General features: G+C 43.6%; 1 protein-coding gene across 4 annotated transcripts in view; it reads right to left on the bottom strand.

Moving 5' to 3' along the window:
• Positions 1–24,213, bottom strand: part of NMNAT3 (nicotinamide nucleotide adenylyltransferase 3) — a 55,789-nt gene extending 31,576 nt beyond the window's left edge. For 2 of the 4 annotated variants that reach the window (XM_070753281.1, XM_070753278.1), the window contains exons 1-2: positions 24,114–24,213; positions 17,313–17,383 (exon numbers count right to left, since the gene is read on the bottom strand). The gene's annotated coding sequence lies outside the window, so the exon portion shown is untranslated. Of the gene's footprint in view, positions 1–10,914; positions 11,089–17,312; positions 17,384–24,113 lie in introns of those variants that run through there. The other 2 variants (XM_070753279.1, XM_070753280.1) reach the window with 2 other exon arrangements.
• Positions 24,214–24,706: the final 493 nt, after the last annotated feature.

Below are 24,706 nucleotides of genomic sequence, written 5' to 3' on the forward strand. Positions count from 1 at the left end.
TATATATATATATATATATATATATATATATATATATATACACACACACACACACACACACACACATACACACACACACACACACACACACACATACATACACATAGTAAAATATATGATGAATGTTATAGAGGAGATACTCATAGTAAAATATATCTAAGGAATAATAGAAAAGAAGATATAGTAATAGAACATATGAATGAAAGAATAGAAGAAGAGATGTAGGAATAGAAGAAAGGTATAGGAGATATAGGAGAGCAATAGGACAGGGGACAGAAGGCACTCTAGTGCTTCCTATCTTGCACCAAATTGCTTCTAAAATCGCCCCTCCAGCCGCTTCCTATGCCACCCAAATCGAGGTCCTAATGAAGGCAAATGGAGTGAAGAAAGGCAGCCAGGAGAAACGAGGCATTTAGAAAGAAGAGGTGAGTTTGGAAGACTTTGGAAGTGATTTGGGGTGGCTTAGGAAGCTTTTGGGGGAGCGATTTTTGGAAGAATTTGGGGCAAGATAGGAAGCTTTTGGACTGGCGATTTTTGGAGAATTTGGGGCAAGATAGGAAGCTTTTGGACTGGCAATGTTTGGAGGAATTGGGGGCAAGATAGGAAGCTTTTGGACTGGCAATTTTAGCAGTGAAATGGGGCGAAGGAAACGGCAGGCTAGGGGGGATTTTGACAGCAGGATGGGGCGGCTGCAGGGAGCAGAGAAAGCAGAGGGCTAGAGGGGAAAGTGGCAGGGAAATGGAGCAATTCCTGCATTCCCGGTCACAGGTGCAAGCAAAAGGGGGGGGGGAGAATTCCGGCGGGGAATTCCCATGCAAGCAAATGGGAAATCCCGGCGGTGACAGTCACAAGGCAGGGGAATCCCTTTGGCAGTCAGAGAGCACATGCGCAGTACAAGAGCGCAGGCGCAGTAAGGGAGCCCATGAACCCAGGCTCAGGTTCGTAAGACGGAAAAGGTTTTTAAGACGAGGCAAAGGAATATTAAACCCCGTGTTCATATCTCGAAAAGTTCGTATGACGAGGGGTTCGTAAGACAAGGTATCACTGTAATTAAAAATTCTATTACATTTGGGATCTTTAAATATAAATCAACCTACAGAAAATCTATTGTATTTTAAATAAAGACACAAAGTAGAACATTACATCAAAGAATCACAGCTGTAAGGATTATTGCTTTAGAAACATAACCTTTTCTTTGATAGCTACAGAGCACTGATAATGTGCGTACAATAACAAGAAAGCAAAGAAAGCCTATGGCTAAAAATACTCATTTCTGTTCAGTAAGTATGTCACATTAAGCATCCACATGGCTCCAGAAATCCTATACTGCAATACCACAAGCTGAGCATACTGTTCACAAATTTCCCAGCTATATTGCTGCTATTTATTTTGCATGATCTTGCATGCTTAAGTATTTAATTTTGGCTAATACTGTGGGCTAAAACAGTGGCGAGAGGCATTACATTTCTATCTAAAGCAAAGTTAGGAAGAGTCTATACAATATTTACATGAATATGTTAAGAAAGCTAGACAAACCATCTTTATTTCATACTCTTTTAACCTCTGTTTTCATGACTGTCCAGTATTAGTCTATAATTAATTACTAAAATTTATGGAATACAGTGAAGAAAACTGAAAAACTAAGTAAAATTGCTACCTTACTCGGCTCTATTTAGTGAAAATACAAGTGAATGCTTGTATTTTAAGGTTCATAAAATAACCCAGTAAAGATTGCGAATTATGTAATTAAACATTAAAACAGGTAATATACATAGCCCAGTATATTCCCCAATAACAAAGGGAATCAGAACACTGCGGAAAGGGACAGAAATAGTCATAGCTAATTCTAAGTAGTGTCTGATTTAAGTGTCACATTCTTCATACTGGGTGAAGTGATCTTTACAGCCCCTGAAATGAACTGCAAGCCTACTAATTTGTCCTTGTCTCTCCTTTTATGTCCTCCTTTTGTACCAGTCCTCAGTGATTCTGATTATTTTAACCAGAAAGAAAAGACATTATTCTTGCTTAAACAGAGGTTGTTGTCAGGAAATTGGGATGGAGTGAAAAAAGGAGGATAGATGCAACACTTTAAGGGATAAAACCCACAACATATCTTTTCTGTCTGATCTGATGGGAGGGTGGGCAGTTGTAACAGAAAAGAAATGGTCCCTTAAATGACCCCATGCAATACAGATCAAAACTTTAAACTGGACTTCTGAAACAAAGAACATTATCACAGGTTACAATCATCTATCTCAGTGGTTCTCAACCTGGGGATCGGTACCCCTTTGGATGTTGAATGACCATTTCACAGGAGTCACCTAAGACCATGGGAAAAGACGAATTTCCCATAGTGTTAGGAACTAAAGCTTAGAATATATTTTTACAATCTGACCAAAACAGGCGTTTACAGTGGGAATGTCCCTCTGACCTTCCTGCCAATCAGCTTAAAGCTCTGTTGGGAGACTTATGGTTGGGGGTCACCAAAACATGAGGAACTGTATTAAGGGCTCGCAGCTATAGAAAAGTTGAGAACCTCTGATCTATCTCCTTAAATTTGAAAAACTGCTGAGAAAGAAATTGTACAAGAGTTGTAATCTCACATGAGATCACTTCAAAACATATTCAGAGTTTCTTACCTTAATACAGGGATATGTAAATCTTAGATATTTGGGGACAGTTATTTTCCATGGACTGAGTTAGAAACAGCTACACAACTTAATCATGTAAGCTGCACTTGATAGAGGAACTGATGATTCTGCCCTCAGAAGAATCAATGGAATAGAACAGGTTTATTACTTAGTAATCCCAGTTGTGTAGATAGCCAGAGGAATAATTATTTATAGCATGGCTTCTTCAGTGAATGAATACACTGTACTGTAATGAATAGATGTCTAGGAAGAAAGACCAGTAGTAAATCTAATGCCACAGCTGTCTTTCTCAAAAATTGTAACAAATTATAATAAAGGGTTCATTCAAATTTGGAATGATGATTAAGCACATTTATCTATTTGAAAGTATTTAAAATCTGGACTTTTCTGCATATCTAGTTTCATTTTATTTGAATTTAAATGTAAATTACATGGAAATTAAGGGGTGTGCATAAGTGCACAAGTGTGCCTCCCACCTCCTATCCTATTGTCTCTTCTATAACTCTTATCTTTTTCTTCTATAACTATATATCTCTTTTTCTACTACTCTTCCTATGTTTTTATTATTCCTACATCTTCTCTTCTAGTCTTCCATTGATTGATGATATCCACCAAGACAAATTCCTTGTGTGTCCAATCACACTTGGCCAATAAAATTCTATTCTATTCTATTCTGTTCTATTCTATTCTACTATGTGTATATCCCCTGCAACCTCACTGTGTTTTGGACAAAAAAAAATCAGTTTTGTCTTCTCCCAGTTTATTATTTTTATATTGCAACTCCAAAATTCCAGTGGAGTCCTTGGTTATATCCTCCCCCAGTTAAACTATTCTTACATACAATTACAGAATTAAATTGTAGATTTGCAAACCCAGGAACTAACTATTTTAGAGGTTATACATCAAAGTTTTGGCACAATTTTAAGTCAATAGTTAAAGAGTATCTAGTTTTACTTATTTTGATTATTCAGGAATGGAAATCCATCCTTGGTTTTAGGCCTATTCACATAAGACAACCTTTTCACTGTAAAGCACCTTCTTAACATATAAAATTCTCCAGAGGTTCGACAGCTTTTTCTTTGAATACTCCAACATTGTATTATATTGCTGTACAAGGAAAGCATAAGGGGGTTTTTGAGTTATATTTCTAAACAGGTAACTCAGTAGTACAGTAATCCCTCTATTATCGCGAGGGTTCCGTTCCAAGACCCCTCGCGATAATCGATTTTTCGCGATGTAGGGTTGCGGAAGTAAAAACACCATCTGCGCATGCGCGCCCTTTTTTTCTATGGCCGCACATGCGTAGATGGTGGAGCCGAATCGGGGTTTCCCCTTTGCATGCGGGGAAACCCCGATTTGGCTCCTCGCTGCTGCTGCGCTACCGAGCAGATCAGCTGCTGGGCGGCCGAAGGAACCTTCCCTGGGTCTTCCCGGCCGCCCACGCAAAGGGGAAACCCCGGCTCCTCGCTGATGCCCGCCGCTCGCCCGCCCGCCAGCAAGAGGGGGAAGACCCAGGGAAGGTTCCTTCGGCCGCCCAGCAGCTGATCTGCTCGGTAGCACAGCAGCAGCGAGCAGATGAAGATTGGGGTTTCCCAGCCGCCCACGCAAAGGGGAAACCCCGGTTCCTCGCTGATGCCCCCGCTCGCCCGCCCGCCGCCCGCCAGCAAGAGGGGGAGAGAAAGAGAGAGAAGGAAAGAAAGAGATGAGAGAGGGAGGAAGAGAGTGTGAGAGAGGAAGAAGCAAGATAGAGAAAGAGAGAGAGAAAGAAAGATGAGAAAGGAAGGAAGAGAGTGACGTCATCGGGTGGAAAAATCGCGATATAGCGTTTCGCGAAGATCGAGATCGCGAAACTCGAGGGATCATTGTAATTGCCATTTTGCCACATATTTTTGCTCTTCGTCAAAATTTGGATATTCTGTAACTGGTTTACTGCTGTTGAATCAACCTGCATTAGATAAACCTGGTAAAACAATATATTGACAGAGGAATTAAAAAAAACTTTTGTTCAGTTATGTAAAGTTAACACCAGGAAACCTTCAAATGTGTTTTTTCCCCAAAGATCACGCCTAGATACTTGCCCAGAGTTTAGGTGGTCTCCAGGCAGTTAGTAATAACTAGATGTTTTGGTCAGGAACCTAAATTAAGAAATATTCAAAATTTCCTATTCTTTTTTCCTCATTTTATCTGCAAAATAAGTTAAGTTTCACAGAACTGTTACTCAAAGAAAGTATTACATAGTTTAAGCAATGTAATCACACTGGATACCAGATATTTAAAACCAGCTGTTTTATTCTTGTTAAATCTATGCCAGAAAAATATGTAAAACTGGTTAAGCTCATGTCAATCATTTCTAATCATAGCCTGTGTACTAAATGACACTTCCCTATAACATAAACAGCAAAATTGGAGTCATTTATGTTCAACTGTCATCTTCCACAGTAAGACAATTGCAGAAGAGACGGAGTAACGACACGGACACCAGAGCTGGATTTAAACTTGGGTCATTTTTATTAAAATAAATTTGCATAATTTATTAATTAAATTAGCATTAATTAGCATAAATTTGCATAAATCAATATATTCAACTATGACCCGGAAACAGTGGACCTGCAGGGTCAAACAAACACTTCCGGGGCGGAAATGACGTAAAAGGTCAACATTCCTGGGCAACTAAGGGCGTAGCTCGATGCTGGTCCAGGTGAGGGACCTCTCCCTCACCTGAGACCCTGCCATGCACTCGCATGAGGGGGGTCCCGCCGGCTCACCCCTACCCTGGGACTTCAATAGCGGGACCCAAAGACAGGTTCCCCCCAAGTGCGCAGGTAGCACCCACCATGAGCTTGGAGAGAACCTGTCAATCATCCCCAAAGATGCCCAAGGGAGAACGCGCAGTTGCTGAACCACCACCCAGATTTCCGCCCCTAACCTGCCACGGAGCGGGGGTCAGATCTCTATCTTGGCCCCCCGACTCCCCCCTCTAACTGCGCCAGCTCACGCAGAGACACTGCAGGTCCTGTAAGAAAGTGGTGTTCCTCAGTTCTGACAGAGGAAGACCAGCAGCCAGGTAAAGCCACAGCTGATCTATGGTGATACGGGGATGGGCCACAACCACCCCGCCTAACTTTCTGACTACCGTCCCCCAGGCCTTAACTCCCCTTCTAACCCGGTGAAGGGCCCTAAGGGAAATGGCGTCCCACCAAGCGATCCCCAAGAGGATCTCGACCACACCACTTGCGCGGAGGGCCGCACAGTGCGAAGCCACCGCAGGCTTCGCGAACCTGGCAGATCGAAACGACCCCCAGGCCCACACAGGTCCTTGCCACCACAGTGCAAGACCCATCACCTGGGCGCCGCAATGGGATGCAGCCCTCCCAGTACCATCTGGGCGCAGCAATGGGATGCCGCCCTCCCAGCACCAACTGGGCGCAGCAATGGGATGCCGCCCTCCCAGCACACATCCAGGCGCAGCAATGGGATGCCGCGCCCGGCACAAACTGGGCGCAGCAATGGGATGCCGCCCTCCCAGCACCAACTGGGCGCAGCAATAGGATGCCGCCCTCCCAGCACACATCCAGGCGCAGCAATGGGATGCCGCCCCCGGCACAAACTGGGCGCAGCAATGGGATGCCGCCCTCCCAGCACCAACTGGGCGCAGCAATGGAATGCCGCCCTCCCAGGACACCTCCAGGCGCAGCAACGGATGCCGACCCCCGGCACCGACTGGGCGCAGCAATGGGATGCCGCCCTCCCAGTCCCAACTGGGCGCAGCAATGGGATGCCGCCCTCCCAGCACCAACTGGGCGCAGCAATGGGATGCCGCCCTCCCAGCACACCTCTGAGCGCAACGATGGGATGCCGCCCCTGGCCACCGACTGGGCGCAGCAATGGGATGCCGCCCTCCCAGCCCCACTGGGGGCAGCAATGGGATGCCGCCCCCCCGACACCACCTGGGCGCAGCAATGGGATGCCGCCCTCCCAGGACCAACTGGGCGCAGCAACGTGATGTCACCCTCCCAGCACCTCCTGGGCGCAGCAATGGGATGCCGCCCTCCCAGGACCACCTGGGCGCAGCAATGGGATGCCGCCCTCCCAGCAAGCGGTAGAAACGCCCGTCCCACCGCACACCCCATCTCCCCAGCCAGACAACCAGGACCCAGCCGCCACGACGGCAGGGTCCCCACCCCCGATGGCAACTTGTTGCTGAGTGGTCTCGGAGCGCTCATGACCCCAAGCAACACCGTCGGCCGCGTCCTGGCGGGGTTGAATAGAAGGGGACCAAAGGAGGCACCTGGCCTAAGATCTTACCCGGACCCTCAACAGGCCGTTCGTACCCTAAAACAGGCCGTTGACCGCCGGCGAGCGACTTCCCGAATCCTCCGTATCGAGAGGCCATTACCGCACTAGTGGCAGCGCCTCTCGAGAACGAGCGTTCCCGAATGGCGGGATCCATACTTGGCCTGGCCAAACCCTACATACTAGCACCCACCTACTGAAGTAAGGAGATGGAAGGCACCAAATTGACCCGGCGGCCCGCAATGCGGCCCCGGCCCAACTTTCCCGCACTGTCACACTGCGGAAGATGCCAAAAACCAATAACCCCGCCCCCGCCTAAACAAGGCGAAGCCGGCCAACCTGGACCTAATATTCCTAACCGAAAGGCCACGCTGCCCAAGCTGGACACAATATGGCCAGGTACACAACTGGGGCAGGCCAGCTAGGGGTAACCCATATACTGCCTGCAATCCCAAAACTCTTCACCTGCCCGCTGCTAAGCCCCCCAGAGCGCCAGACACTCCCGAGAGAGCCGTAGCCAGCAAGCCTCTACTCTCCACTGCCCAGGAGCCCTCCTAGGCTCCAAAGGTGGACCGGAAAACCTCTGGCGACACACGTGCCCCACGGGGCCAGGGTCCGAAACCGAGACCACTGACCATGGGACAAGGCGTCAGCCACCCCGTTATCTAACCCGGGGACATGCCTAGACAAAAACAATGTGCTCAGGGACAAGGACCTGTGCACAAAATGGCGGAAAAGCCTCATGACCCTGTCACTCCTAGAGGACAGGGCGTTCACCACGTGGACAACCACTAGGCTGTCACACCCAATTGCACAGTCTTGCCCTAAACTGTTCCCCCCAAAGCCCTAGAGCCACTATCAAGGGGGGGAGCTCCCAAAAAGGTCAAATCCTTAACCAATGAAGAGGCCCTCCATGCTGGAGGCCACGCAGACCAGCACCACTGGTCACCCAACACAACCCTGCACCTAACACAGGTCCCTGCAGCATCAGAACACACTGCAATCCAGCTTCAAAGAAGCTCTTGCCTCCAAAAAGACAACCCCTTAAAACTTTCTAAGAACTCCCGCCACACGCAGAGGTCAGCCATGACCCCTGCACCTAAGCGGGTACGATGATGGGGCAAACGGAGCCCCTTCATCGCGGCATATAACCTCCTAGACAAAACCCTGCCCGGCACCACGACCCGGCGGGCCAAATTAAGTATCCCCACTAGGTCCTGGAGCTGCCAAAGGGTGACCTTCCTGCAGCCCAGAACCGTACCAAGGTTATCCCTAATTTTAGTCAACTTGTCCAGGGGCAATCTAGAAGATTGCTCCTTTGAGTCCAATTCAATACCGAGGAAGGTAATCCTGGTGGCGGGGCCCCCGGTCCCCGCAGGGGCTAAAGGCACCCCCAACAGGGCCAAAGGGCTTCGAAGACCCGCAGCAGAGCAAAGCAGTGCGCTGCCCGCGTAGTCCCCGCCACCAAGAACCCTCGAGGTAGTGAACGCCGAGCCCAGACCGCTGCGCCTCCTGAGCGCCCACTCCAATAAGGTGCTCGAGCTCGCCCAAAAGAGAGCAAGAGACGGAGCCACCCGTGGGTAAAACCCCGACCACATAAAAACACCCATGAAATGGAAGCCCAAAAGCCCGCAGCCGTCCGGGTGCATGGGGAAGAGCCGGGATGCTGACCTAATGTCGCATTTTATCCCTAAGGGCTCCAACCCCACACTGCCTTACCATGGCCACGACCGCATCAAGGATGCGAGCCAGACTAAATAAAGTTCGTCAGGAACGAAATCCCGCACTGACTCCCTTTTAAGAAAAGACAAGTGGTGAATCAACCTAAATTCATCACCCACCTTTACCGGGGACCCCCCTAATGGGGAGACCCCAAGATTTGGGAAGGGCGGCTCCAGGAAGGGCCCAGGGGCCCTCCCCAAGGCCACCTCTTATGCTCTTCCGGACCGAACAATGCCTTCAAGGCTTGCTCGAACCCATGTAAGGGATCCGGGATCCCTAGGAGAAACCTAGCAAGAGAGCGGCCGCTCTCGAGCAAGGGTGGTCGTCCCTCAACCAACCCCAATGTTATTGTTGTTGTTGTTTTGTAAATAATTGGGCTGGGCCCAGCTTTCCCCCCAGTAGGTGGGGTTAGGACCCTGGACCCCCCCCCTCCTAACCGTCCCCTTTTAGGGGCAGGGGCACCTGGAAGCGGCATGGGAGCCCCGCCTTCCCACACGCATGGCCGCACATACAAAAGGGGGGAAACAAGCCCCTCTGCGCAAACCCCTGACATGCAGGGAACGGGTCCCACACCGTGGTGGCCCCCATGTCCAAGCTCCCTGGCCCCGACGGGTAAGCCGTCCAAAGGGAGAAGGCCCTACGCCCTGGGTTGGCGGGGTCAAACCCCCCGCCCCCGACACACCAGGCCCTGGCAAAAGCAGCCCCAGGGGCCTGTGTTCCCACACTAGGAGCCAGGAGGGGGGGGCAAACCTGGGTACAGGTGTCCCCCCCCCGAAACAAAAAACCCCAAAAAATTGGGACCGAGAGGCAACAATATTTAAATAATTAAGTTAGACCATAACTGTACCGAAGTTTGACCATGACTTCACTGAAATAGCGAAGGCTTGGAACAAACTTCCAGCAGGCCCGGTAGATGAATCCTCAGCAACAGAATTCAAACATGCCTGGGATAAACATATATCCATCCCAAAATAAAATACAGAACAGAACAAGGGCAGACCAGAGGGGCCAATGGGTCTACCCTTGCCGTCATATGTCCATGGTGCCATATAAAAATATGAAATAATCCATTATTATTATTATAATCTATGTGTACCTGTGGTTCTTAATTTACACAGAAGGAACCGGGGCCACCCGGGCCCCAAGAGGGCAGCAAAAGGCCTCTGCCCAAACAGGCAGCGCAGCAGCAAGAAGCTGCCGCCACGGGCCCAACTGTCCTCCATTTTTAGTGATTGTGTGTTTATTTATTTTATTGTGTCTTGGGGGGTGCCACGCAACGGGAGGGGCCGCACCCGCGAGCCCTCCGCCCGAGCCCCCCACAACCCCAAGGGGGGGTACCATAATGATCCCCCCCCAGAGATAGGGGGGGGGCACCAGCCAAATGGCACCAGGCCTGGCCTTCCCGCCAAAACCGAAGCCCCCCAAACCATTCCCCTGAGCCTCCGATGAGGCTCTCAAAATGGCGACCGCAACACGCGGCCGCCTTTCAACGGGGTGGGGGTGGGAGGCCTCACGCGGGACTCCTCCGAAAGCCCGTTGCTGCCCAAGAGCTCCTCTGGAAGAGGGGCAGACCGCCAGCCTCGGATGGGCCGAAGCCTGCTGCCCCGACGAGCAGGCCACCTCAAGCCTCCAACGAGGCCTCCAAAGCGACGGCCGCCTCCACGCGGCCGCCGAAAGGCTCCAGGAGCAGACAGCCAAGTGTCTGCCCCTTAGACTGGGTCCGCCATGAGGCCTCCCAGGCGACGGCCGCTTCCACGCGGCCGCCGCAAGGCTCCAGGAGCAGACAGCCAAGTGTCTGCTCCTATGACTGGGTCCGGGCGAACAGGCTTGGCCCAGGGCCTGCAGCCCTTAAATAGGGCCAGCAAGCCCCGCCCGGTCCCCACGTCATTCCAGGCCACGTGGGCCTGGCTTTCCCGGCCGAAATCTCGTCTCGCGAGATTTCGGCCGAAAACAAAGATGGCGGCCGCCATGGAAGAGTCCGGTGTCTGCCCGGCCCTTCCGCAAAAGCGCCGTGGCCGGTAAGTCGAGCCGGCGATATTGCATGGAAGAATATCCAGAAAGAGTGAGATTCTTAAAAGCAAAGATAAATAAGGAAGAAAAATATTCTTTTTCTTTCTTTCTTTCTTTCTTTCTTATTTATTTTGTCAAGAATGTATTGGTAGTATGCAAAGATATAACCATGCTCATATACATGATATTAGTAAGAGAAAACATTAGGACGGGATGGTAAGCATACTGGTGCACTTACTGATCTCTTAGGAATTTGGTGAGGTCAACAGTGGATAGCCTAAGGGTAAAGATTTGGGGGTTAGTTGATGATATTAGAGTCAGGTAGTGTATTCTTGTAGCAAGGTAATTTCTCTGTGGGCAAAACCAGGCCTAAGAGGCATGTAAGCACCAAGAAGCTCCAAGTCTAATCGAAACACTTGAATGTAGGCATTTCTGCCATATAGCTGAAAACATATAAAAGAAAAGGTGTTAAACTGTGAAAGAGAAGGTTATTGGGCATTGCTGGACCTGCTTTTGCACAGCATGTAGGTGACGGGAGTCGATAACTAAAGAACCAGCAGGAATGAGCACAACCATTGGTGAGATCTCCTGGAAGATTAGCTGGGGGAAAAAGTAGGGCTTCTTTTAGAGAACATCACTAAGAATAGCGCAACAAAGATTCTGTAATCTAGAAATAAATTATTTTTGTCTTCTTCTCAGTCTCCTCAGTCAAGATACAAGTCGTCCCTGAAGTGAAAGTAGTAATGCTCTGTGATTAAGAGACTCTAAAAAGGCTTCATTGGAATTGTCTACGTATAATTTATTAAACCAATGTCACTTTATCTATCGGAAATATGCATAAATTATATACATATGAGGATCGCCCAGAAAGTAATGCACCACTTTTTTCCCCCTTCAACAATTATTTATTGAACACAATGAAACTTACACACAAAAAAGAATGATGTTTCTTCTACACTCCCTATTTTTCCACATAATCACTGTCCTGTTCTATGGCCTTCCTCCAGGAAGACACAAGAGCATGTATGCCCTGTCGGTACCACTCCTTGTTCTGGTCACGAAGCCATTTCTGCACTGTGTGAATCACCTCTTTTTTTATCCTTAAAATGTCTTCTGCAGACTCCAGATTCTCCATAAACTGTACACAAACGTTTGTGAATGTTCCCAACAGTTTCTTTCTCTGAGTGAGAAATTCAATGACGACATGTTGCTTATAACATACATCCATTACAGACGCCATTTCAAAACACTGCTGTAGCTACACTATCTGTCTGAAGAAACGCAAAATTTACACATGCACTCCTGACAATTCAAATAATATATCTAAAGTTTCACATTCGTACCATTACTGTAGGTTGATGAAAAAAATGTGGTGCATTACCTTAGGGGCGACCCGCATAAAACACCACAATAGTAAACACTATAATTTAGAGAAAAATAATACACTGTATATGTAAATCTGCAAAGTTTGTGTCTACAAATATAGTTTTTATCAATATGGAAATTGTAATTTAGTTGTAATATTTTAAACATTCACAAAACATGCGTTATTTTGTAACAAGTTTCCCCAAACTTGTTAGAAAATTTAAACATGCACCCAGAACAGGCCTTAAAATTTTTAAAACTTTTCTGTGTTAAACTGCAAATTTGTTTTTTTTATCATTTCTATTGTGGGAGTTGGCAAATGGGCATATATAATACTGTACTGCTAAAATTTGATTATATGCTAAAAGCATTAATAATTATTTTTCAGTTGCAGACAGACAAATGGCCTTTTTATATTTTTAATAAAAAACAGTAGCTTTAATCAGCAGATGGCAGTAGGTCATCCATGTGCATAACTCATAACACTCAACCTACACTCTATTTTTCTATTATTAATATTACAAGTCTGAGAGGTTAATTGAGAAAGGAATTATCTGTAGATCAGCCTAAGATTGCTTTCAGTTTAGCATTGTATGATTATCTGATGTTAGTTCAAAGTTAACACTTCAACGATATATTTAAAACACATACTCCAAATTCAAATTTTCATCTCTATATTTAATTGTAAAATTACTTAACTTGGGGGAGAAATAGCAATTAAAAAAAAAAAAAGTTTAATTCAAAGCCAATACAGAAGGTTTAGCCAAGATGAGCTAAACCTTCAGAGGTTTTTTAGATATTTGATCAAATAAGCTGTCATATCTGCCATCATATCACTTGAGTCCTGCTTCGCTGTGATGACATCCTGCCATAAAAGGAATAGGAGGAGTAGGAGAATGTCGGGAAGGGGGATGACAGGAACCAGAGGTACCAGGAAAAATAGGAGCCGCGGTATGATGCAGTGGTTAGAAAGCAATACTGCAGGTTAATTCTGCTGCCTGTTGGTTGTCTACAATTTGGCAGTTTGAATCTCACCAGGCTCAGGGTAGATTCAACCTTCTGAAGTCAGTAAAATGAGGACCCAGATTGTTGGGGCAATATGCTGATTCTGTAAACTGCTTAGAGAGGACTATAAAGACTGTGAAGCAGTATACAAGTCTAAATGCTATTGCTATTGCTAACAACCCAAGATAAGAGGCAATGATCGAAAGATCCAAGGACACAGAATGGAATGCAAGTGGCAATAAAAAAGGCACCAAACTCAGAATACATTAACAAAATGCCCAAGTAGAGAATGGCCTGGGGAAAGGGAAATTTCTGTTGAGTTTGATTTTTGAGCTTTTTTATAGTTAATTAGGCATGCTGGTTTCAAAACTGTAGTTAGTTTTCTTCTACCACATCTTTTATCTATACCTTATGAAAGTTATGAGGTTGCAACATGAGCATCAAATTGCCTTTTTACATAGCCATCTTGCTAACTTCCTGGAAAATCTTGGTGCAGTCAGTGATGAGCAGGGTGAGCGATTCCACCAAGATTTGAAGGTCATGGAGGCACAGTATCAAGATAAATGGGATGTACATATGATGGCTGACTATTGTTGGAGCATCAAGCGAGAATGTCCACAGATTAAACATTCCAGAAAAAGCTATAAGCGAAAATTTTTATCTTAATATGTACAATTACCATTTGATTAAAAAAAAAACAATGTTGAAACTCTAGAAAAAGTGCAGAGAAGAGTGAGAAAGATGATTAGGGGACTAGCACCTAAAAAATATGAAGAACGGTTGCAGGAACTGGGCATGGCTACTTTGATGAGGAAAAAGACCAGGGGAGACATGATAGCAGTCTTCTAATATCTCAGGGTTGCCACAAAGGAGTCAACCTATTCTCCAAAGAACATGAGTGAAGAACAAGAAGCAATGGTTGGAAGCTGAATAAGTAGAGAGAAGCAACTTAGAACTAAGGAGAAATTTCATAACAATTAGAACAATTAATCAATGGAACAGCTTGCCTCCAGAAGTTGTTAATGCTCCAACATTGGAGGTTTTTAAGAAGATGTTGGATAAGCATCTGTCTGAAGTAGTGTAGGGTTTCCTGCCTAAGCAGGTTGTTATTATTATTATTATTATTATTATTATTTATTAGATTTGTATGCCGCCCCTCTCCGTAGACTCGGGGCGGCTCACAACAATAATAAAACAATATACAACAAATCTAATAATTTAAAAGTCACTAAAACCCCTTATTAAAAAGTAAAAATATACACATAAACATACCATGCATGAACTATATAGGCCTGGGGGAGATGTCTCAATTCCCCCATGCCTGACGGCAGAGGTGGGTTTTAAGGAGTTTACGAAAGGCAAGGACGGTGGGCGCAATTCTAATCTCTGGGGGGAGCTGGTTCCAGAGGGTCGGGGCCGCCACAGGTTCCTTCCAACTCTGTTGTTGTTATTATTTTTATTATTATTAACTATTTGCATGAACACAATTTAACTTGCAGTAACTATTATAGCCTTTGTATGAATAAAATTATTCTTTGCAAACAGTATATTTGGTAAGTTTTTTCTTTGCTTTATATGCACAATTTGTACGACTTTTGGGGGTATCTGTAGCTTAAAAAGTTGATGTGATATACAAAACCTGTAGTTATTTTTGGATCCAGAGGCCAAAGGTTAGTTGAAAACAAGTCACAGATTTAAGACAACGAAACTGCTGTTCTCCAGGGGATTTAACCCCCTCAGATAGAGTACACAACTCCTAGATCCACAGATGAATCTTGACCACCATCTCTCAGCTATGGTCAGAGGGACCTTTTCACGGGTTCGACTGGTAAACCAGTTGAGGGCCTATCTGGACCAGGAGGCTCTGTGCACAGTCACTCAGGCCCTTGTTATCTCCCGTATAGATTATTGCAACACTCTCTACAGGGGGCTACCCTTGAAGAGTGTTCGGAGACTACAGATAGTCCAGAATGCAGCTGCACGAACTGTCATGGGTGTTCCTCGATATACCCATATAACACCAACACTCCGCATGCTGCATTGGCTACCAATTGGTCTCTGTTCACAATTCAAGGTGTTGGTTATTACCTATAAAGCCCTACATGGCTTAGGACCAGCCTATCTATGAGACCGTATCCTGCCATATACCTCCCAGAGACCAGTTAGATCACAGGGAGTTGACCTGCTCTGGGTCCTGTCGACTAAACAATGCAAGTTGATTGGGCCCCAAGGAAGAGCATTTTCTGTGGCTGCCCCGACGTTATAGAACCAACTACCTCCCGATGTCCGCACTGCTCCCACCTTACTATCCTTCCAAAAGGCAGTGAAGACCTGGCTTTGGGGCAAAGCCTGGGGGCCATGAATGTAACATCTCATCACGTCCGACTGCAACTGTTTTGTATAATTGTGGATTCAATTGGTTAATTCTTTTTTTTTTTTTGGCTTATTATGGGTTTTTAAAATGTTCTTATTACCAATTATTTGTCTTGTTTATTGTATGTACTATTTATCGTTGTAAGATGCCCTGAGTCCCACTGGGATTGGGTGGCATAGAAGTCAATTAAATTAAATTAAATTAAATTAAATTAAATTAAATCATGGATAATAGCTCCACCCAACATGGAGAATGTAATTAAACATTAAGCATTTCACTTTAATTTTAAAAACACACCAGATGCAATATTGATTTGGTATACATTATTACATTACCTCAGAGGCTTAATCAAGCAAATTAGCTCCTACGTATCCTTAGAAAATATTAAGAAATAACTAAAGTGATATTTACCACTTTATCATGTTAACTAATTTTGACATAGGCACTGTAAGAATACATACTATATAGATTGATACTTTAAAACCTTGTTGGAAGATCCTTTCTTTAAGGATTTTCCTGTAAAAAGACAACAGCCAACCCGTTTTTCTAGGTGGGGATTTTTTAACCCATCTAGTAACAATTTCTCCCTCAGATTGGTCCTGGGAAAAACAGAAGGGAAGAGTTTAGATCTTTCTATCCTAAGCCCAGTGATACAGACCACAGTAAAGTTTGGCTAATTTTTAAAGAAAAAGAGAGAGATAATTGTTCAACCACAGTGTTGCATGTGGGTGAGGTTTAATGAGAAATATCCTTCTGAAACATGGCACTACATTCTTAGATATCAGGTGTTTATTATCTCCTACTTTGTCACAGAACCTACTGTATTATTCGGAGTATAAGACGCATCTTTTTCTTCCCTAAAAGAGGCTGAAAATTCCGGTGTGTCTTATACTTTGAATGTAGTTTTTGAAGTTTCCCCCCCCCCCAGCCCTAACTAGGTGCTAACGGTCTTCCCAACTCTTACCTTGCAGGTTCTTTCATTGTTACTTTTTGTGAAAAGTCCTAAGTCTTTGCAGGGTTTTTTCATTGCTCTAACTTGCTTCAAATGTTTCTTTCCAGCCCTAACCAGGTGCAAATGATTTTCCCAGCTCTCAGGGCTTGCAAGCTCTTTCATTGTTTCTCTGAAGAAGTTTTTTTTAAAGCCCTAACCAGGTAATACAATAATGTGCTGAAGCTGACCAGACCAAGGATGCTAGCCAGATTAATATCTGGTAAGTAGATTCTTTTTCCTATTTTCCTCCCCCAAAACTAAGGTGCGTCTTATACTCCGGTGCAGCTTATACTCCAAAAATATGGTGCCTAGGAGGCAGGCATATGATGGACACATCTGGATTAACCCAGTGAATCTTAATTTTCAATAGCTAGGCATAATAGATCAATATTCAGAAAAGGTATATAATTACACTTAATAATATACAAAAATTTGAAGATCATTTCTAAGATTTTTAAAATATCTGGAGAAAGACCCCATATTTATAAATAACTGTTTGCAACTTATTTTTGTTTGCAACTGTTTGCCATTTGTTTCATATAAAACCCTTTAATGTTTTCTGCTCTAACTGCAAATTCTTCTTTTCCTGTTATAATTATTTATAATTTCTTCATCTTGATGAGCATAAATTAGCTAGGGCTGAACCATGAATTCCAACAGTAATCCAACACCTGCAGAGAAAAGAAATTATTGAATGCAACATATTAATTGTAAGCTGTCTACAGCAGCAGGAGAGACAAAATCTAAATTTTGTTTTATAATACTATTCAGCTGCAAACAACACTTTCCACATCAATGCAGTACAGCCCCTGTGATAATTTACATGAGTATGTGTTAGAAAAAGTTAATGTGAATTTTAAATAAAAAGGAGCTGGGAGGGATTAACCTCTTCTTTACTCACAGTTTTTATCTTCCAAATTCTCTGCTGTAATTCTTCTCTAGTTTGCAATACAGTATTACAGAAACAGATATCTAGAATAAATCATGTGGGATAAAGTAATTAGAATGTTATAGGAAGGGGAGAACTGGTTAAAAAAAATCTCAATTCCTCATCCCATAAGGATGGGTTACATCAAGCTCACCACTGTAAAGAAATGTACCAGTAGTCCCATTCTGGGACTAGATCAAGGAAGATCCCAATATAATTTCAGTCCAGGAATATACTTTCTACTAGAAAAGGGAGACTAAATACTGAAAGCAGTCTATATATTTAGGCTAGTTGTTCCAACTTTAGCAATTTTAATTTATTTGATTTATATGCCGCCCAATCCCATGGGACTCAGGGTGGCTTTTAAACTTAACTTTAAGTTGTATGGACTTCAATTCCCCACATTTTCCAGCTAGCATGGAGTTCTGGAAGTTGAGTCTATGGTTAACATTTCCAAGGTTGAGAAACACTGCTTTAAACCTATTTTAATTACTTAAGTGGTTTATAAAGAACAAACATGCTGTCAGAGGACTGAACTGCCTTGTAGTTTTGGTAATTGGAAACTTCAGATCTGCAGAATGCAGCTGCAAGAGCAATCATGAGCTTTCCCAAGTATGCCCATATTTCACCAACACTCCGCAGTCTGCATTGGTTGCCGATCAGTTTCCGGTCACAATTCAAAGTGTTGGTTATGACCTATAAAGCCCTTCATGGCATTGGACCAGAATATCTCCGGGACCACCTTCTGCCGCACAAATCCCAGCGACCAGTTAGGTCCCACAGAGTTGGCCTTCTCCAGGTCCCGTCGACTAAACAATGTCATTTGACGGGACGCAGGGGAAGAGCCTTCTCTGTGGCGGCCCCAGCCCTCTGGAACCAACTTCCCCCAGAGATCAGAATTGCCCCCACCCTCCTTGCCTTTTGTAAACTTCTCAAAACCCACCTCTGCCGTCAGGCATGGGGGAATTGAAATATCTTCCCCAGGCCTATATAATTCATGTATGGTGTGTTTGTTGTATGCATGTTTTTTAAATTATGGGTTTTTAACTTCATATTATTAGATTTGTATTGTACATTGTTTCTATCACTGCTGTGAGCCGCCCCGAGTCTACGGAGAGGGGCGGCATACAAATTTAATAAATAAATAAATAAATAAATAAATAAATAAATAAATAATTCCTGTGTATGTTAGTTACACTGCAGTTTAAAGCCTAATATGGGGGAATAGGAAAAATATTTACATATAAGACTGCTGTATGGCTAGACCAGAAGTCAATATTTTGTCCATCCCTATCATAACAGAATTTCTACCCCACAGATGGAGAAATCCAAATGTGGATATGTCCGTCGAAAAGAAATCCGATCCATGAATCACAGAAGCATCAGATGTCACCTGTACAAAGTTATTGCACTTGAAAGGGCTGACTCAGAGGCTACTAGAATTAACACGTGAGGGACACACTGGTTATGCACATTTTGGACAGAATTTTATTTCAGAGCCAGCGGTCTGAAGGTTAAAAACAAAATTTATCCCTAGCTGGAGAGCTGTACAATGTCCTGAATAGCAACCATTCAGTTATGATGGTGATGAAGAAGAAGGGGCAGATGAAGCAACCTCTTCCTCTCTCCCTCTTCATTATGGTCAATTTAGTACGTGTCCTGTTCTTCCATACTCTCCCTTGCAGAGGTAAGGTTTATCTAACAAGCGGTCTCTTCTTGAACTGCTTTCTTGGTAGTGTAGCACATCCCTAAAAATTTCTAACCACAAATTAACAAGCTGAGCTCTGTGACCTTAAGTAATTGATTAGAACCCTAGGGCTGACTCACGCTGCTGCCTGACACTGACAAGACCCCAATCAGTTTCACACCAAAGGCTTTTGCTTGCCTCCTAAGAGGCTTTCAGGAAGCACACTAGGCAAACAGTGGGCATTAGCCTATTCCTTTCACTGCACATTTCCTGTTGTGTACCCACTTATTCGCTTGTAATCCTTTCCAGTCCAATGAATGTAAATACAAACATCAATTCTTTTCTTGTTAATTATCCCAGTACCAAGGTGAGCATTCCAAAGGAGCGAGGAAAAAAGGATGCAAGATTTTCCCCTTTACCTGGATTCCTCATGAATAAAGTTCTGGAAATCTTCCCTGCCATTTGGAGTCATGTGGCTGTTTGACATATCCTTCTAATGCTGTAAAGCAGGGGTGTTAAACTCACGATGACACATTATCATTACCTGATGTATCACAACTTTTTCCCACTTGGTAAAAGAGAGGTGGGGGTGGCCAGCGCATGATGCATCCAGCCTGTGGGCCGCGAGTTTGACACCCCTGCTGTAAAGGAAAGCTGAAATAAAATCACAAACACATTTGTGGTTATATGATTTTTCACTTAGTGACCACTTTTCTGGTGGAATTAGCATGTTCCCTAAACAAGGACCACCTGTAGATGATAAGAAATTCTGAAATGATCCAAGTGCAGAAACATGACAAATGAATCTTCCTGGGATCAATATAAATTTGTAACCATACAAAAAAAAAACCTATGAGAAAGCAGAAAGCAACATCAAAAATTGCTTCAGAACCAAGACAATTTTCATCAAGACACAAAACTACAAATGCAGCTGCTTGCCAAAGAAATGCAAAGTGGAAATAATGTCTTGATTAGACAAATGCATATAAATAAGTCGTTTTGCAGCTGTGTGTTATTAAATATGTTGAAAAACATTCTGGTACTATTTAGTATTTATTTTGGGGACTAACTGTATGTTGTAAAGATTTTGCCAAATTATGGGAAATGTCTTTGCAAATCAACATTACTGTAATACGTTTTAAGGCAAATATGGAATCATATATACTTCAATGAGAAATGGTCTAGTGCAGAGGTAGGCAAAGTTGGCTCTTTTGTGGCATGTGGACTTCAACTCCCAGAATACCTGAGCCAACCATGCTAGCTCAGGAATTCTGTGAGTTGAAGTCCACATGCCATAGAACAGCCAACTTTGCCTACCCTTGGTCTAGTGCAGTGATGGCGAACCTATGACACGTGTGTCAGCACTGACACGCGTAGCCATTTTCAGTGACACGCGGCCGTTAAGGAAGTCAGGTGTCCATTTTTCCAGATGAAGAAATATCGTCGCTTCGCGTTCCCTTTCATTGGGTGAGCCGATTCTTTCCATTAGAACGAAACCTGTTCCTTCCAAAGAGCCCCTTTCTCTCTCTCTCTCTCCTTCCTTCCTTCTTCCCTCCCTTCCTCCTTTTGCCTCCTCCTTCCCTCCCATCTTTTCCCTTCTTTTGAAGTTTGCTCTTTGCTTGCTTTTTCTGTCAAACCTTTGCAAGGATATCTGTCCCAGGCTTCTGGAAGTAACCTGCAATTCACGTGAGAATTCGCCATTTCAGTGAGTCTTTGGGGCAAGGGCGCCCTGCCCTCTCCTGCAGGAGTTTTTTTTAAAAAAAGAGTCCGGGGACTATTCTGCAAAGTGAAAGTAAGACTCGGCGAAGCTTGTTTGTTGACTTGAGGTCAAAGCTTGAGAAGCTAGAAAGGTGCCTCTTGGAGAATCAAGAGGGAGTGCCACTATGAACAGGAAATTTGGAGTGCCTGGAATCGGTTACCAGACACTTTTAGCACAAAATTATGGTTTTTTTCTCAAGGTGACACACCACCCGAGTTATGCTGGGTTTTTTGGCGAATTTTGACACCCCAAGCTCAAAAGGTTGCCCATCACTGGTCTAGTGCAATGATGGCTAACTTTTTTCTTGTTGCGTGCTGAAAGTGCATGTGCGTGTAGCAGCAGGCACACATGCATGCCGGCATCCAAAATGCAATGTGCATGCAGAACATGCACCCCCCTGTAGTCCCCCATATATGCGCACATGATGCCCCGCGCTTCCCCATACATGCATGCATGACTAAGGGTGGGATTCAAAAATACGGAACTTCCTGGAGGTTTTTCCATTTTTCATCCAACCCAGTCCTGGAGGATTTCCTCGAGAAAGCTGAGTAGCTGCTTAGAACAATTTAACAACTAATAATCCATTCTTCAGATTTCCTCTCTTCTTCCTCACCTCATATGGAGGCCAAGGCCAATTAAAGGATTTGGTAAACAACCCCCCCCAAAGTTATGCATTCTGTGCCTTTCTCCTTTTTAAATATCAAGAGTCTAATTCAATCAGGAAAATCACCATTTTTCTTGGTACTGTTAAATAAATTAATCTGAATTTCTTAGTGATCCTACTCCACTAAGCTATCCATTATGTTTGCTCAAGAGATGCCATAGTTTCAGACATTTCCAGTACTTTTTTATCACCTCCAAAAAAAAAAGCAGTTGAAGCTAGTGCTGCAAACAAAAGGGCTTTTTAAAAATATATCTGGTACAAGAAAGATAACATGTGCTGAAAGAAATGTCCATCTGGATTCAGTTCAAGAAAAACATTGGAAACATGGACTGCTTGGAAAGATGGTTTAATGGTGGACAGGACCACATGGTTTGAGGTCCTGAACAAAAAATAGCATATGGGTGAGACAGGGAGAAAGATGTATACTCTCTCTTGGGCCCAGCCTTGGAGCTTCCTGTTCCTGTGTAAGAAATGTACTGATTGGTTGTCAGACTCCCATGGGGCCATACAGGCCTACCTTTGTAGGTTGTCTTGAGTCCAAGGCCTAGTTGAATCTTGCTGGGTGGTGATATAATGAAAGGACTTTACACAATTCCTATTATGGCTTAACAGCTTTGTCTTGGTTTGGATCCTGAATGAGGGCTAATTCCATCATGTCCTGAGAGCCATGCCTTTTGTTTTGTAGATAATCTGGCCCAGCCTTTGTCCTGTAGATAGGTTGGCACCAAAATATCTGCTGGAGGGGAGCAGGGAGTTGAAGCTCTGAGTTTATGTCTTTAGAAACATGTTTCTCCTTTAGAGAAAATATAATATTCTGCCTTTTTAATATATCCTAGAATATTTAATTTTTCTAGGAGTGGGATGGGTGATAGATTGTCATTGTATAAAATTTGTGATATAAAAGCCTCTGGTATGTTAAAAGAATTCATAGTTTAGAAATAATGCTTATTATAATCACTTACTTTGCAAGTTAAAATGATGTGATTTTTTTCAGCATGTACAACAATGCTATGCAGAATGCAAGACTTATGATCAATCTGCAGTTTTTAACTAAGAAGGGTAGTAATTCTGATATTGTCAGTATTTAATACTACAGAAGCAATATTTTCCTTATCATCAGTAATCATAATTGTCAGTGATGAAATATTATTTTACATTCCTTATGCACTTTTGGCAAACCAGTTTACCAGGTAGAATAGATGAGAGTCACAAGCAGAATGGTCCTAATATTCTAAATAAATGCCAGTGGATCTATTTTTATATCAGATTAAATTAAGTAAAAAATCCAACTTCTTCCTGGGGGACTGACAGATAGATGTGTGCATTCTGACAGATATAGTGGAAGCAATTATATGTATAGGGAGAGAAGCATTTTCAATAACTATATATTGTATTTTGAAGTACTAAATACTTTTCAAATTTCCCCTTTTTTAAAAAAAGCTTTATATGATGCAGAAAGGGATTCAGATCACTTTTATGTATTTAAATATTTGTTCCTACTTTCCAAGCAGTGATTTTTCAGTCTTCATGTTTAACCTGTACGCAGAAATACAGTACTCTTTTTTCAGCCTTTCTAAAATCACTGCTTTAGATTTCAAGAACTAAGGTGTTTTCTTTCCTACAATATTAAATGACACCTGCAAACTATTTGATTCTGTGCAAACAAAAATTCTAGAACTCAAGGTCCTATAAAAATTTAACTGGCTTAAAAATGTAGATAGCAGATATCTTTAAGGTTTATAAAACGTTTACAAAACGTTTCCATTTCATTCATTCCTGTTTTTATTTCAGTAAAAAACCTAAAGGTAACATATGCTGCACAGAAGGGATGACATTAATTCAACAGATAATATTTCAATGACTTAAAAATGTAAACATGAAAAAAACAATCGAGATGCTTGGCTAACATCACAGATGGCACTGAGGTATTAAAACAAATGCAATAATGACAATCTCCGCTTTGCTTTGTATTTTGTACTAAGGATTGGTCTTAACAACCTGCAGCAAGGTCTGATGTGCAGAGATATCAAAATGTATAGAATTTAAAAAACAGTTAAGAAGAAATAGCAAATGTGTTAATCAGCTTGAATCGACTGGGTTCCCAATTTAATTGAAGGCATCTCTCTTATCCAGTATGGTCTTTTGCAGAAGTCATTAATCCAGATGAGAAAAGCATTGGTTAATTACAAAGAGTTCATCTAGCTTCTTAAGGCCATTACAACATCGGGCCTTTAACAGCCGTTAGCCCGATTGCCTTTATGAAAGCATTTCTTCTTCAGATTGCCTCTTACTCCCGAGGACATCCCAGAAGTCAGCAAAGTTGCTCGTTTTAAATGTTCTCTTTCTAACCTAAAGTGAAAGCCTGCCACTTTCTTAGCCCGACTCTGGCCTAGAGGCAGAGCTTTTAAAAGGTCAAGTGGAAATCCAAGTCCGAGAAGGTTTTCCCTTCGCCCTCCCGGCGCTGAATGATTTATTTTAACTTAAAAAAAAAAAAGCCCTTCCTCATTCCGGTGCTTTCCCTTACTCAGAGCTGGGAAAGCGCGGTTACGCACCAGCTTCCCGAAGTCTCCTTGCGACGAACCTCCCGCCCCCTTCGGCACCTCACCACGCTGCCTCACCTAAACGGGGCATAAATAAGATTTGAACCGCCTCGTCCTCCCTTACCAGCCGGAGTCAATATCGCTTCCGTCGAGTCCTTTCACCTTCTCCAACTTGATCACGGTTCTGCCCCTCGAGGGGGAGGTGCTGCTCCGGACAGGCAAGGCGGGCAGGATTTTGAAAGTAAACAAACGAAAACTTAATTGAGTTTTACGCATGGTTGCTTCTTATGTTCCTCGCTTCTACTTTCTGCGTTCAGCGCTAGTGCAAAAAATGGTTTCTGAATGCTTGTGGTATTCGCTAATTGCGCTGCACTCAGTACTCCCCCCCCCCAACAACAATAAGAGATAGAACGGAGCACTTGTTAGGGGAGAAATTTTGACTTTAAACATTGTATTGGGAGATCCATGCTTTGGGAATACCGTAAGGATGCATGGATAGAATAGAATAGAATTCTTTATTGGCCAAGGGTGATTGGACACACAAGGAAATTGTCTTTGGTGCATATGTTCTCAGTGTAAATAAAAGAAAATACAGTATACATTTATCAAGAATCATGAGGTAAAACACAATGATTGTCATAGGGGTCAAATAAGCAATGAAGAAACAATATTACTACAAATCTTGATACAAGCAACAAGGTACAGTCATAAGTGAGA

This window comes from Erythrolamprus reginae, chromosome 5 (assembly GCF_031021105.1).
Source record: "Erythrolamprus reginae isolate rEryReg1 chromosome 5, rEryReg1.hap1, whole genome shotgun sequence".
Classification (NCBI taxonomy): Eukaryota; Metazoa; Chordata; class Lepidosauria; order Squamata; family Dipsadidae; genus Erythrolamprus; species Erythrolamprus reginae.